At 37.7% G+C, this 16,439-nt stretch overlaps 1 protein-coding gene across 26 annotated transcripts in view; it reads left to right on the top strand.

The window, feature by feature from the left end:
* The window catches only part of CADPS (calcium dependent secretion activator), a 502,621-nt gene that overhangs the window by 133,387 nt on the left and 352,795 nt on the right, over positions 1 to 16,439 (top strand). The gene's annotated exons all lie outside the window — the stretch shown is intronic.

Genomic DNA, 16,439 nt, shown 5'->3' with positions numbered 1-16,439 from the left:
GTTGTTCCTTGCTTAGAATGCGACAGACCTAGATAAATCTTAATATGACTCCTCACTAACTTTGAGGTCTTGGGAATTAGTTAATCTCCCTACTTGTGAGGGAGGCAATTTTTGTAAGTATTTATGTGTATACCAGAATTCCTGGTGGTATAGTGGTTAAGGATCCAGGGTTATCACTGCTGTGGCATGGGTTTGATCTCTGATGGAAGAACTTCCACATGCCAGGAGTATAGCCAAAAAAAAAAAAAAAAAAAAAAAAAATCATGTCTATAAAGCTCAGAGCAACATGGGGCACTTTATAAATGGTAACAGTTAAAGTCTACTGCAAGAGGCAAAAAGTCAACAGACAGCCACAGAACAATGCCATTAAATATTTAACATAAGAACTACAGGATTCTAAGGCTTTTTCTTCCTGTCCTCATGACTACCCCCTAATTCAGGATACCAACATCTTTTACCTGGATGACCACATTGTCTCCCTAGCTGGTAACCCTGCCTCTCTTCTTGCCTCATGGTAATAATACACCTAACACACATCAACTAAAGTGATCTCTTTTTTCTGATGTCTTTTTGCCATCTTTAAACAAAATTATTTTATTGAAGGAGTTCCCATCATGGCTCAGTGGTTAACAGATCCAACTAGGAATTATGAGGTTGTTTGAATCCCTGACCTCAATCAGTGGGTTAAGCATCTGGTGTTGCTGTGAGCTGTGGTGTAGGTTGCAGATGCGGCTAGGATTCCGCTACAGCGGGTGCAGCCCTAGAAAATACAAAAAAAAATATTTTATTGAAGTACAGTTGATTTACAATGTTGTGTTAATTTCTATTCTATGGCAAATTTATTCAGTTATACACACACGTGTATACATTCTTATATACATGTATATACATTCTTTTTTATATTCTTTTCTGTTGTGGTTTGTCATAGGATATTGAATATAGCTCCCTTTGCTAAACAGTAGGATATTTTTGTTTGTCCATTCTATCATATAATGGTTTGCATCTGCTAATCCCAAACTCCCAATCCATCCCTCCTTCTTGGCAACAAGTATGTTCTCTCTATGATCTGTTCATGTTTTGTAGTTAAGTTCATTTGTGTCATATTTTAGATTCCACATATAAGGGATGCCACTTGGTATTTGTCTTTCTTTTTCTGACTGACTTCACTCAATACGATAATTTCTAGGTCGGCCCATGTTGCTACAAGTGGCATTATTTCATTCTTTTTATGGCTGAGTGCTATTCCATTTTATATATGTACCACATATTCTTTATCTATTCCCCTGTCAGTGGACATTTAAGTTGTTTCCATGTCTAGGCTATTGTAAATAGTGCTGCCATGAACATTGGAGTGCATGAATGTTTTCGAATTAGGGTTTTCTCCAGATATATGCCCAAGTATGAGATTGCAGGATCATATGATAGTGCTGTTTTCATTTTTTGAGGAACCTCCATATTGTTTTCAGTAGTGACTGTACCAATTTACATTCCCACCAACAGTGTAAGAGGGTTTCTTTTTCTCCACACCCATTCTAGCATTTGCTATTTATAGACTTTTTTGTCTGACTGTTGTGAGGTGGTATATCATTATAGTTTTGATTTGCATTTGTTTATTAATTGGCAATGTTGAACATCTTTTCATGTGCCTATTGGCCATCTGTCTGCCTTCTCTGGAGAAATGTTTAAATCTTCTGCCTGTTTTTTGATTGGGTTGTTTGCTTTTTGTTACTGAGCAGTATGAGTAAAGTGACCTTTTTAAATTGGAAATTGGATCATGCCACTTCTGTGCCAAATACCTTCCAGTGGCATCTCATCATACTTAGAATGACCTCCCAAGTCATCATTAAGGCTGGAGGCAGTACAAGCATCAGCACTGATCATACTGTTCTCCTTGTATGCTTACGCACTGGCCTTTTTTCTGGTTCCCCCACACGTCAAATTGGTTCTGGATCTTTGCATTTGCTCTTCCCTCTTTTAGAATGCTCTTTGCCAAGGCCTTTGCATGCCTGGCACAGCTTAAATGTCAGCTTCTCCAAGAGGTTTTCTAAGACCACTCCATCTAAAGTTCTCTTTTGCCTCACACCTCACTAAGTCACTCTCTTTCCCATTCTTCTGTCCTATTTTTATCAAAGCCTGTACTGCTACTTTCCATTTCTTATTTACCTTTTTTTAAATCTATTTATTATCTGTCTCACCTGCTCTGCCTGCCCTTCACCAAAATGTTGGCTGCACCAGTGTGGCAATTCATCTCTCTGCCTTATTTGGTTATATTTCCAATGTGTGAAATAATTCTTGGCACATAGTGGGTATTCAATAAATGCCTATTGAATTACTAAATGGATGGTGTCAGATTGTTTTAACTGGTAGGTAGCCTGTTGTTATCATCCATTATAGCTTACCTGCAAATTTCTGGATGTTTTAGTTAATAGGAGTCTATTCATAATATCATATATACATTACATTCAAACACGTTCCTGACACCATGTTTTCTTCTCAGCCCACTTCAGTTCAGAGCTCTGATTGCCTCCCTGAAGGTAGGGAGTTTCTCTGATGGGTCAGGTATTTTGAAATTCTCAAATAAATCTCAATATGAAATTAAATGTAATTACTCTTTTTAATTAAAATACTACTGCATCTCATGTGACATTTGTAGAATGGTATAAGCAGGTGACATTACCATCTACCACCACCAGCTTTTTGACCATAAGAAGATGGGTTGTCTTAGCTTCAAAAACATTGATAATCAACCACCTTTATTGGATTATAAATAAGATTCAAAATTATAGAACTAGTCATGGAATTTCCATCATAGCTCAGCAGTAACAAACCTGACTAGGATGCATGAGGACGCAGGTTCGATCCCTGGCCTCACTCAGTGGGTTAAGGATCCGGCTTTGCTGTGAGCTGTGGTGTAGGTCACAGATGTGGCTGGGATCCCGCATTGCTGCTGGCTGTGGTGTAGGCCAGCAGCTGCAGCTCCAATTTGACCCCTAGTCTGGGAACCTCCTTATGCTGTACCCCCTAAAAAGACTATATATAGACAGAGAGACGAGGAGAGGGGGAGGGAGCACTTTTCAAGTGTTGCTAAACCTGCAAGGCATAAAGTAACTACAGGGATGAATTTTTCCTCTTATTGTGACAGCTTACAGTTTTTCTGTTCTTACTCAAACCTCAGCATCATTGGAATGAATCTCCTGCTGTGCCATTTCTTAGCTCAGTGACTTTGAACTTTTTGAAGACGGATGTGTCAAGACCATATTTTACTGTTTCCTCCTAAAAGTGAATTAATTCAACTCATATTTTCAGGATCTTTTCTATGAGTTAATAAAAAATACAATAACATAAAAGGATAATGTCCTTTCTCCCCCAAATGATGATTGTCTCCTTAACTAAAAGAGAATTATAAAAAGTGTAAAGAAAACTTCTTGGGACAGAAATACTTAAGGCATTTAGTATTACATTTTATGCTCACACCTACATCTGATTATTGCTTCAGTGGTTCACCTCAAGAGAAATTAGGACTACTGAGAAATTAGAATATGCAGGTAATTCAGAAAAGAAAAAAATAATTCTAACTATATGATTATTTTTAAGTTCCATGTCTTTAGTAATCTGATTTATACAATTGTAGTGACAAAGTATTTTAAAAGAGATATAACATTGGTAGTAATAGTATATTACAAATGTTATAAAAATGGATGTTCTCATAATTTACTGGTGAACTAATTTAATATTGTAAACTTTCTGTAGAATAATCTGGTAACTTGCAACAAAACACCTTTATAAAGGGCACATCTTTTTACCTAGTGCCTCTCTCTTTAGGAGTTTGTTATAAGTAAATACTCAGAGATTGTATAAGAATATTAAGTCCAAATATATTTATTGAAGCATTTTATATTACAATGAGGAAATGGAAGCAACTTTAATTCTCAGCAGTAAGATTAATTAACTAGATTTTTGATTTAGCCACATGAGATAATACTCTTCAGCTACTCACATAGTTTTTAAAGATGAAAGCTTATCACATTGGAAAGTGTTCATTAGATATTTCTAAGTGAAAAAATCAGGCTATGAACCAGAGATTAAAGACATAATCCCATTTTATGGAAAAAGGATGGATAAGAAATAAAATCTTAAGTATGCTTATCTTTAGGGATAGCATTATGGTTGATATTTATGGTTTCATTTGAGGTTTTCTGTGTTTCCACATTTTCTGCCTTAGTCATGGAAGTATTTTGTAAATAGAAAGAAATAGCATAAATCTCAACAAAGAAACTATCAAAACAATAGGATGAAAAGGAAATTATCTTCAGTATTGTATTCTAGACTTCAGCTATTGATAAACCACTTTTATGATTTGTGCCATTTCCAAGTACTACCTGTATGATTATTTATTTAATATTCCTAATGAAACCAACTTGTAACTCACTTTTTAATCCTCTCTTTATCCTTAGAAGTGATATATGTGAAATCACAGCTTTGAGGACTAGATTTTTTTTTAAATGAAAGTGCGTTAAAGTGAAACGTTAACCATTAAAATAGAAGCTCTTTGGAGTTCCCACTGTAGCACAGCAGGTTAAGAATCTAGAGTGGTCTCTGTAGCAGCTTAGGTTTCTGTTGAGAACTCCCATAGGCTGTGGATATGGCCAAAAATAGAAAGAAAGAAAGAAAGAAAGAAAGAAAGAAAGAAAGAAAGAAAGAAAGAAAGAAAGAAGGGAGGGAGGGAGGGAGGGAGGGAGGGAAGGAAGGAAGGAAGGAAGGAAGGAAGGAAGGAAGGAAGGAAGGAAGGAAGGAAGGAAGAAAGAAAGATAGATGCTCTTCATCCTGCCTCTTACATCATATCATACCACCAGTGATGAGGAGGCCTGGCTGTGGTGACCAGTGCCTTGAGATACTGACATTGATGGGGTAGATCCGTCTGACACCACCCCTGGAAATAGCCCCAGACTGACCAAAACAGATTTCACCTGAAGACTGTACTTCTCATGCCCTACAATCGGGTTTCAGAATTTATAGATTTACTCACTCACTTTATCATAGAATACACTCAGCTCTGCAGAACTCTGTCAGCTCAGAGAAACAAAGATACAGAACTGAAAATCACATGACTTTCATTCTCACCCTGCTTATATTGTCTTCTGTTTTGTTTGCTATTTTTGTGAACTTCCCCTTACAGACAGAGCAGTTCATAGGTACTTCCTAACCCAGAAATGTTTCCTTGAATACTTGTCACATTTTAGGGTAAGCTGTAATCTGATTTCTGGTGCTGCTTCTGATGGTTTCTGTGATCTCTCAATGAGGTGCTGGCAGTAACTGCACTTTGCCTTTCAAATGAGAAATGATATTTACCAAAGAGTGACTGTATTAGTTACATATCAGTTGTCTGCTGTACAATGAACCATGTCTATCAAAACATTTTTTAAAAAGCAGGGAGGCTTAATGAATGTCTCCATATTTAAGCATAGAATTTTTTAAAGTTGATTTTGTTTGAGATTGCATGGTACTATCTCATGGAAGATCTTGTTCATTCTCAGCGTCATCATCCATGTAAAATAATTGGAAATCCTTATTGTGAAATCAGTGTTGTTTTTATTTTCCTAAACTCTTGAGAGGAAGCAGTCAATTATGTAGCTATTTGAGCATTTGAGTTGAATTCTAAACCTAACTCAAAAAAAGTGGATAACCTCTTCGAGAAGGGATGGTATCATCTGAGAAATGAGATTAATGCAGACCCACTTTCTGTTTTCATAAAATGCAGAGATGATGATGATGTGTTTTAAAAATATGAAGCACCATTTTTGCTTTTTCCCTATTGGCCTCCACGTCTGCAGGTGATTTAATCCCAATTGGGTATACCAGATATCTGCAACTTCTAACCCCCCCCCCCTTAACTTGATGAGTTATCCTTAATTGCTTTGTTTCAAAATTAGTGGGCATTTCCCCTTGAAAAACACCGCCGAGGTGTGTTTTAGAAGGCAGCAAATCTACACTTTTATCTATTTTAAAATGAAGATAAATCCTTTTTAAGGAAGCAACCGAGCTAATGTCCAAGGGGATATGGATGAATACAAATTAAGAAACTTAGTTGTTTCTTCCTGTTTCAGTTCTACTCTTTGAGAACAGCATTTCTGGCTATGCCCTTATTTATCCCACCTGAAGCTCCTGGAAACATCAATAGCATGACCCTAAATCTTCTTCTCAGCTGTCATTTCCTGGACAGCAAGAATCACATACAAACTCCAGCTAATGGAAGATGACACTCTTCTCTTCATTTTTCTTCTCTGAATTTCTAGAGATTTTTCACATAATCCAGAAGATTTGACTAGAGACACACGGAATATAATTTTCCAATCTATAAACATCTTTAAATTCCCCAAGATACTGAACTACTAACATACTTAAAATTTCCTTTCCTTTCCTCCAATTCATCATAGATGTGGCCTTTGGTGGTGTGGTTATCTTATTACTAGGCTCTCTTCCTTGGACTTGATTAACACTTGGCAGGTTTTCAAATGGTTTATTAGACTTTGAGGAGAGACTTCAAATTATCAGCTTTCAGCTGTGACCTGGATTATTGGGTTGTATCTGTACCTCATTATAGAGTCTTTCATTGCTATATAAGTACATATCTTTTTTCCTAATCTAGGCATTTCTAGTAATCTGCTGTCAGAATTTACTTCTTGGCCAGACTCTATTTCTTAATCACTTTTCTTGGCCCTCCCCTCTGACAGCAATAAGTTCTTCATATGCAATGGCCTTTCAATAAATACATATTGAAGAAATGTTTTAAAATCTGAGAGGGTGGAAATGGAAGCCTAGTATTAAGTACTTTTATTTAAGCAGTGTACCTTCATTATTCATAAATTCATTCATTCAACAGATATTTTAAGTACCTGCTGTACTAAGCACCACATGGCAGATACTGGGGTAATGCATAGCCTTTCCTATTTTATTATAAATGAACCCATGGTCTACCTCCTGGCCATTTTCCTCCTTCCTCACCAAAATGAAACTCCCCATAACTTTATAGTCTTTTCCTGCTTGGAGTACTGTGTTAGTTTTCATTGTATCGCTTTGTAAAAATTACCACAAATTTAGCGGCTTAATGGAATACGCATGTATCATCTCCTAGTTATTTTAGATCAGAAGTCCAGGAGTCAACTGAGTTCTCTGATCAGGGCCTCATGAGACTGGAATTCAGGACCTGACTGGGCTATGTTCTCATCTATAGGCTCAACAGGGAAGGATCCATTTCTAAGATTCTTCATCTTGCTGATGAATCTCATATCCTTGTAGCTGTAGAGGTCATCAAAGCTAGCAACACAGAGAGAGAAGATCTCGGGTACTTCAAGTCTGTGATTTCTAGATCCTTATTTATTTATTTATTTATTTATTTTTTAGGGCTGCACTGGAGGCACATGGAGGTTCCCAGGCTAGGGGTCTAATCAGAGCTGTAGCTGCCAGCCTACGTCACAGCCATAGCAATGCCAGATCTGAGCCACATCTGCAGCCTGTACCACAGCTCACAGCAATGCTGGATCCTAAACCACTGAGCAAGGCCAGGGATCGAACCCACAATCTCATGGTTCCTTGTTGGATTCATTTCTGCTGTGCCACGATGGGACCTCCTCTAGATCCTCTTTTAAAAGATTGCTTGGTTAAGTTAGCTCCACTCAGAATAATCATCCTTTTCTATTAAAGTCAACTGATTAAGGACTTAAATTATATCTGCAAAATATCTTCACTCTTGTCATATGCTAACTATTAGAAACATGTCACAGAGTCCTTCACCCTTGAGGTAAAGTGACTATAGTAGGGTATGACTCACTGGGGATCATCCTAGGGTTTCTGCCACAAGTGTTCTTCCCCTATACCAGTGTTCTTCTTAGAGGTTCTTTAAGTATCAATTTAAATGTAACCTTTTAAGGTTACATCAATTTAAAAGTAATCTCCTGTATCATTCTGCCTAGAATAAGCTTCTCCTTGTTATGTTTTTTTTCTTTAATAGTACCTTGTTTATTGCCATCATAGAACTTCACACAGTCTGAAATTATTGCATACTGTTCATTCACTTATCTATCTCCCTGTCTTATTATCTCTTTAAGAGCAAGGACCATGTCTACTGCCTTCACCATTATATGGCCAACTTAGCACAATGGTGGGCATAAAATAAATGTTCAAATAAATATTGACTAAATCAGTAAGTGCATATTCCAAGGCAGTTATGGTCTCCTGAGGCTTAAGTGCTCATATTCCACAAAGGTGTGTGTTTGGTTGTTTATTTCTGGTTAGTCAAAGGATAGAAATGGAGCAAGCCTGTCAATCTGAGACCTGAATCTACCTGCCAGTTCTCTGATTTTAGAGTGGGTTTCATCTGAGGTTCATGGTATGTCTCTAGGCATAAACTTTGTCTCTGGTCACACTCAGCCTGTCTCTTCCATCACAGGGTTGCAGAAAGAGTTCAGAAGTTAAATGTTGTCTTTCTGCAGTCACATGCCAACTCTAAGAGCCATTAGATATTTGATGGACAGCTGGTTTTCAGTGGCTTTGCTTGCCAGATAGATTTTAATTTCACCATTTTGGGGATATGGAAAGAAACCAAGATGTGAACACCACATGAGAATGTTCAAGACTGTTAGCAGGAACAAAATTAGAGGGCATGAAAGATACAGAGGGCACAGGGCCAGATAGCAATAACTAATCTCCCTGAGCATCAATTTTCTGATGATCCCCTCATGAGTTTTCATAATGGGCTCACTAGAAAGTTCTGACTTCTCTATCAGTTCTTCCTGGAACACATGGCCAGGTACTTCTACCTGATTGTACCTGCTGTTGTGGAGAGAAAGACTGCAAGGGAAAGTTGAAATTGAGAGGCAGTGGGTATTCTGCATCTGAGGAACAGGGAATTGGGTATTTTCTATGTGGGCCTCAAAAGTGCTGTAGACATTTGAGAAAGCTCTTCCCTTTGTTGCCAAAATGGAATCATAGATATTCTCTTTTATTCCAAGTGCTTTCATAAGCATTGAACCAGAGAATTGTAATCAAAAGTGTTAAAGAGGTATTCAGAAAAGGACATGAAGAAATCACATTTTTTTCTTTTGCCACCTTTCAGCCCATTATGGAAGTTGTTATAAATCTGCTAATACAGCTATGCACATGGAGGTATCTTACAAGCCTGACATATTTCACAAGCCTAGATTCTCCATGGTAATTATTTGAATTTACCTTCTCTTCGTCACTGTTTCAAACCTGCAGTTATCAGAAACTTGGGTAATAGAAACTAGTGCACTGATTAAATTTTGTCATAAACCTTTTTTGTTTTAACCTTTTTTTGAAAACATTCATGAAATATCATAGTTCCCTTTTCTGCTCAGCTTGTGAGTGATTCTGAGTGTCTTTCATGGTGGACTTTGATTCAGGGGAGACCTCTCATCTGTGTTCTGACCTCCAGTTTAAACAGTAATAATGGCACCCAACATGAAGCCTTGACCACGTGCTATGCACTAAGCCTAGTACTTTACATATATTATCATATTTAATCCTCATAATAAGCCTGTAAGCTAGATATTTTTACCTACATTTTAATAAGCAACTTAAAAGAGAGAAAAGTTAAACAGTTTTTCCAAGGTCAAACAGCTAGTCAGTAGCAAAATCAGGATTTGAATTCAAGGTTTTATGACTTTAAAAAATCAGCTCTTTGGGAGTTCTCTGATGGCCTAGTGGGTTGAGGCTCCTGCTTTCTTACCGCTGTGGCTCTGGTTGCTGCTTTGTAGCATAGGTTCGATCTCTGGCTCAGGAATTCCCACATACTGCCTGTGTGGAAAAAAAAAAAAATATGCACAAAAAAAATCCCCAAGAGAGAACCTGAAATATACATTGCAATTCTCATTTTTAAAAAATCAGCTCTTTAACATAATTGCTGAAAATAGTGGTGATTTTCCTTTGTTACAGAAGGTTCTGGAGAGTAGAAATTTCATTGATCCTGCGTATTTCTTGGAAGATGGGTCTATGAGTGTTTTACTTAGCCTTTTAAGAGTCTTTGTGTAGCCTGCTCTTTATTTCCCTAAAATTTGTTGGAGGAAAAAGAAAGGTCAATTGAAGCTCAACTCAGTTCTCTATATTTTCTTATTATGATTCTAATGGGTGTGTCTTTATTCAGTGGTGACTGATTGGGTTTATATTTGTTTTCACTTATTTAGCCTCTACTATGTCAGTACAAATATATCCTGATTTCATTTTCAAAAACATACTTCAAGCCTCGTAGTGATGGCGAATGGTTAAGAACAGAAAACGCTTGCCTTGTCTTGTCTTGTCTTTGCTGGTGTGTGACTGAGCCAATTGGATGACTTGAAAAGGTGACTACTTCATGTCCCCATCATGAGCATCTTCTTCCAGGGCCCAGGAACCCCAGAATTAGAACAAAGTTGTTCTTTGGAGAAAGAACACCACAAAAGTGTGCATAACATTCTTTGTAGAAAGAACACCCACAAAAGTATGCATAAACATTCACAGTACATGGGTTTTAAATGAAGAATTAAACCAGGGGTTGGTAAATATTTTAGGCTTCGTGGGCTCTGCAGCCTGTGTAGCAATGCCTTGATTCTGTCACTGTAGCAACAGCAGCCATAGACAATATGCAAGGAATCATCATGGCTGTCTGTGTTAGTAGTACATCCTTACTTAGAGAATCAGGATGCTGGTGGATCTGACTCAGGGGCTGCAGTGTGTTAACCCCTGAGTTAAATAATGTATCACATCAGAAAGAATTTTTTACTTTCTAAAAAGTTGTCCTATGAATCCAAGATGTTACCTTTTAAACCCAAAAGGATTATTATTTTTTTTTCTTTTTTTTGTCTTTTTGCCTTTCCTTGAGCCATTCCCACGGCATATGGAGTTTCCCAGGCTAGGGGCTGAATTGGAGCTGTAGCCACTGGCCTACACCAAAGCCACAGCAACGTGGGATCTGAGCCGTGACTGCAACACCGGATCCCCAACCTACAGAGCAAGGCCAGGGATCGAACCCACAACCTCATGGTTCCTAGTCAGATTCGTTAACCACTGCACCACGACGGGAACTCCTAAACCCAAAAGGTTTTAGTATAAACCTTAGCTCATCCATTCTACAAACAGTGAGAAATGATGGTGTGTGTTGTTAGATTCTTAACATACCAGACTCATTGCAATCTTTTTTTCTTTTTGATTTTATAAAAGTACATTTTAGTAAACAAAGAAATCAACAGTGACTTTCTGTCACCACTGTACATCTTGACAAGTCACTTAACTTCCTTAAGCCTCAATGTACTCATCTATATAATGGGATTAACACAAAATGTGTTTTACTGCCTTTATTGTGATGCCATGATAACATAATGAAAAAATCACTTAGCACCATGCTTCGTATACATACCTTTTTAAAAGAAAATTTAAACTGTCATTATTTACTATTATCATGAATTATTTATTATTACTGTTGCTCAAGCCAAGGTTTTGTCCATGATTAGGGTTTACCTTTATATAATTTCACAGCTAAAAACCTTCAGTATAGTTATAATTTAATATTGTACAGAAATTAAACATTGAATGCCATCAGTTGTAAAAAATAAAAAAGAGGACTCTAAAGTTACAGAGATTTAGGTTTGCTTTTTTTAATTTTTATTTATTTATTTATTTATTTATTTTATCTTTTTGCCTTTTCTAGGGTCGCTTCCCGTGGCATATGGAGGTTCCCAGGCTAGGGGTCAAATTGGAGCTGTAGTCACCGGCCTACACCAGAGCCAGAGCAACTCGGAGATCCAAGCTGTGTCTGCAACCTACACCACAGCTCACAACAATGCTGGATCCTTAACCCACTGAGCAAGGCCAGGGATCGAACCCTCAACCTCATGGTTCCTAGTCAGATTCGTTAACCACTGCACCACGACGGGAACTCCTAGATTTGCTTTTTGGCTCTGCTCCATACTATGTTGTTCATGAGCCAGTGAATTAACATCTCTCAGCCTCAGCTTTTGCATGAATGAAATGAGAATAATGATAGTATCCAACTAGTAAGATAGTTGATGCTACTTATTATTAGCCACCATTACTGACTCTAATTCCTGCATCTTAGGAAATTTCCATTCTGTTGAATTATGTTTAGTATTGGGCTGGTTCACTGAAATCAGTTCCTGAAATCAAACAACTAATCAAAACATGCTAAGGAAAAATGTGAAGCAGCATAAAAACACAAAGTCCTTGCCTTCAAGCATACATTGTAATTGAAGGAACAAAACTAACATGCAAGCAAAATCTCTTCATAATACAAAGTCAATATTGACAGAGTAGTCAGTTGTAATGTATAGGGGTAGCATGATCTGGTAGAGACACCACATTTATAGACACATCTGGGTATCAATCCAGGTGGAGTTACTACTATCTATTAACCCTTTAGCAAGTTCATTACCATCTCTATAAAGCAGTGATATTGATAGCCACCAGGTAGATGTAAGAGCCTGCCTTGTACTAAAGATTCAGTGAGCACTAGCCTGATTTGATCATGGTAGTTAATGACAATGAGGAACAGTGATGTAAACCTCAACAGCTAGAGGACTTTGGAGATCTCAGATAACAATGGAATTTTGATTGATCAGGAACCACTCTGTAGAGGAGGTACTAGTTGAGTTGAATTTGAATGCTACAGTTTAGACTTGAATGAAGAGAGATTATCTGAGATGTCTACTATCCTTTTTTGTCCAGTGACAGACCAGAGATGTGAAGAAATTGTATCATAAAGGTAACATGTATCTTTTACAAGGAAAGTTTTGTCTGGATATATGCCAAAAAGTGGGATTGCTAGGTCATATGGTAGTTCTGTATTTAGTTTTCTGAGGTACCTCCATGCTGTTTTCCATAGTGGTTGTACCAATTTACACTCCTACCAACAGTTATAGGAGGGTACCCTTTACTCCACACCCTCTCCAGCATTTGTTATTTGTTGACTCCTTAATGATGGCCATTCTCACGGGTGTGAGGTGGTAACTCATAGTAGTTTTGATTTGCATTTCCATAATAATTTGTAGTATTGATCATTTTTTTCATGTGTCTGTTGGCCATCTGTATATCTTCTTTGGAGAAATGTCTATTCAGGTCTTTTTCCCATTTTTCAGTTGGGTTGTTGGTTTTTTTTGCTGTTGAGTTGTGTAGATTGTTTGTATATTTTAGGGATTAAGCCCTTGTCAGTTGCAGCATTTGAAATTACTTTCTCCCATTCTGTAAGTTGTCTTTTTAATTTTTTTATGGTTTCCTTTGTTGTGCAAAAGCTTGCAGTTTGATTAGGTCCCATTGATTTATTTTTGCTTTTCTTTCCATTGCCTTGGGAGAATGACCTAGGAAAACATTTATAAGGTTGATGTCAGAGAATGTTTTGCCTATGTTCTCTTCTAGTAGTTCAGTGGTGTCTTGTCTTATGTTTAAGTCTTTAAGACATTTTGAGTTCATTTTTGTGTATGGTGTGAGGGTGTGTTCCAATTTCATTGATTGACATGTGGCTGTCCAGTTTTCCCAGCACCACTTATTGAAAAGACTGTTTTTTCCCCATTTTATATTCTTTCCTCCTTTGTTGAAGATTAATTGATTGTAGGTGTCTGGATTTATTTCTGGATTCTCTATTCTGTTCCATTGGTCCGTATGTCTGTTTTGGTTCCAGTACCACACTATCTTGATTACGAGGCTTTGTAATGTTGCCTGAAGTCTGGGAGAGTTATGCCTCCTGCTTGGTTTTTGTTCCTCAGGATGGCTTTGGCAATTCTGGGTCTTTTCTGGTTCCATATAAATTTTTGGATTGTTTTTTCTAGTTCTGTGAAAAATGTCATGGGTAATTTGATAGGGGTTGCATTGAAGCTGCAGATTGCTTTGGGTAGTATGGCCATTTTTTTTTTTTTTGTCTTTCTTTTTGTCTTTTTAGGGCAGCACCCGTGGCATATGGAGGTTCTAGGGGTCCAATTGGAGCTGTAGCCTCTGGCCTATGCCAAAGCCACAGAAACACAGGATCTGAGCAATGTCTGTATCCTACACCACAGCTCACAGTAATACCAGATCCTTAACCCACTGAGTGAGGCCGGGAATCGAACCTGCATCCTCATGGATGCTAGTCGGTTTTGTTAACTGCTAAGCCATGATGGGAACTCCAGTATGGCCATTTTTATGATGTTAATTCTTCCATATGACCCAGCAATCCCATTCTCTGGACAAAACTTTCCTTGTCCAGAGCAATACTCATGATAGCCAAGACATGGAAATATCCTAAATGTTCATCAACAGATGAATGGATTAGGAAGATGTGTGTGTGTGTGTGTGTGTGTGTGTGTGTGTATAAAATGGAATACTACTCAGCCATAAAAGAGAACAAAATAATGCCATTTGCAGCAACATGGAGCTAGAGACATACTGAGTGAAGAAAGTCAGAAAGAGAAAGACAAATACCATATGATATCACTTATATCTGGAACCTAATATATGGCACAAATGAACTTTTTCTCAGAAAAGAAACTCATGGACTTAGAGAACAAACTTGTGGTTGTCAAGGGAGAGGGAGAGGGAGTGGCATTGTCTGTGAGTCTGGGGTTATAGATGCAAACTATTGCATTTGGAGTGGATAAGCAATGAGCTCCTGCTGTATAACACAGGGAACTGTATCTAGTCACTTATGATGGACAATGATGGAGATAATGTGAGAAAAAGAATGTGTGTATGTGTGTGTGTGACTGGGTCACTTTGCTGTACAGTAGAAATTGATAGAACACTGTAAATAACTTTAATGGAAAAAATTAAAATCATTAAAAAATATAACATGGATGATTAAATAAATTGTTCTAATTCTTTACTCATCTATATTTAGAATTAAACATCCTGCCATTTTTCATGGGTTTGAGTAAGCATATCCATCTCTTAACTTTAGACCCCACTGTCACATTGAACTTTGTCAACAGGCTGTTAGCAGGGTTGAAGAGCAGAGAACCTGAAATGTCCTTATATATGTGGTTTTGTTGTCATTGCATTTTGGTGATCTTCCAAGAGAAGTACATATTTCAGGTTCACTCCTGAACACTAGTCCAGCCTGGGCCTCACATGGAACCAAACTTAACTAAACTCAGAGTAGAACCCAACCCTGCTAACTCTCAGTCTAATGCAACCCACAATGTAAACTTTATAGCTAAGGCTGGTCTAGATCAGAACCCCTCACAGACCCATGAACATGATAACAAACATTTATTTGTATTAGTTACTGAGTTTGGGAGTGATTTGTCATGCAGCCTTATCAGGGCAATAGCTGACTAATACAAGTGACCTTGAAAAACAAGTGTACTTTATAAGTAGCAGATCTTTAGTAAGATATATACTGTGTAACTGTGTCTTGTAGAATGTCAAGTATAGTGAGGTTCGATATTAACTTCTAAACTTTCCTTATTATTTCAACTCCTTACAGAATCTCCTCTTTTGCCCCTCTCATTTTCTGTTTTCAATCTGAGTTGAACTTTTCAAGACTTTACTGATGTTCTGGCTTTCTGGCATCAATGCTAATGTGTTAACTTTAAGGGACTCCTCCTATGAAAATGGGAAGAAGAAGATTGGTTGGCTGGGGTTTATATTTGAGAAATAAAGCTGCATAGCTTTTCTCATTATCCAAGAGTGAGAGTAGAGTTTGAATAACTTGGGGGAACTGAACAAGTAAACAGAAGTCTGAAATCCCCATTTGTTAAAAAGCCAAACTTAGTTAAGGATGTTACCTTTCAAAGATTGAAACCTGCAAAGCTCTTGTCTTTAAGAGGTGCATTTATTTTACTGTTGCCATGATGCCTGTATCCACTGGCACTTCTGCATAACAACCCTCATACTCAGTGGCTTAAAACAGTGAGCATTTATTACTGCTCACAAGCTTACAAATGAGCTGGGAACCTTCTCCAATTTGGGGTTCACTTATGTGTTTATTGTCAGCTCTACAGCTGGTGGGGAGTTTTGTTCTCTTTAGGGATGAGTTGATAATAGTTGATTAGGATGACTTGGGCTGAGATGACACAGTTATCCTCCATGGACTCCGTGGACTTTTTCCCGAGGCTGCTGGACAGAGTACTGAGCAAGAGGATGGCAGAGTACAAAGCCTCTGGAAGTCTTGGTTCAGAACTGTCACACTGTCACTTCTCTTAGCTAAAGTAAGTCACAAGTTCAGCCAAGGTTCAAGAGAAGGAGAAATAGACTCCATCTCTTGGTGGGAGGATCTTCACAGTCACTTTCCAAATGGTGTGGCCATAATCCAAGTGAAGGGTTGTGGCCACCGTTAAATATACCACAGATATTGTTGACATCATTATTTTTAATCCATGCTAGTGTTGAACCTCTTAAACCAATATATGCCTGACATCCTTTACCTGCTTCTTTTAATGAATAGGCAATAATAATTTTTATTG

This window comes from Sus scrofa, chromosome 13 (assembly GCF_054392235.1).
Source record: "Sus scrofa isolate SSC_HxYL_T2T_F1_AM1 chromosome 13, Sscrofa_HxYL_maternal_Yorkshire_Landrace_v2.0, whole genome shotgun sequence".
In the NCBI taxonomy this organism is placed as follows: Eukaryota; Metazoa; Chordata; class Mammalia; order Artiodactyla; family Suidae; genus Sus; species Sus scrofa.
This window is presented reverse-complemented; position numbering and strand designations above follow the sequence as displayed.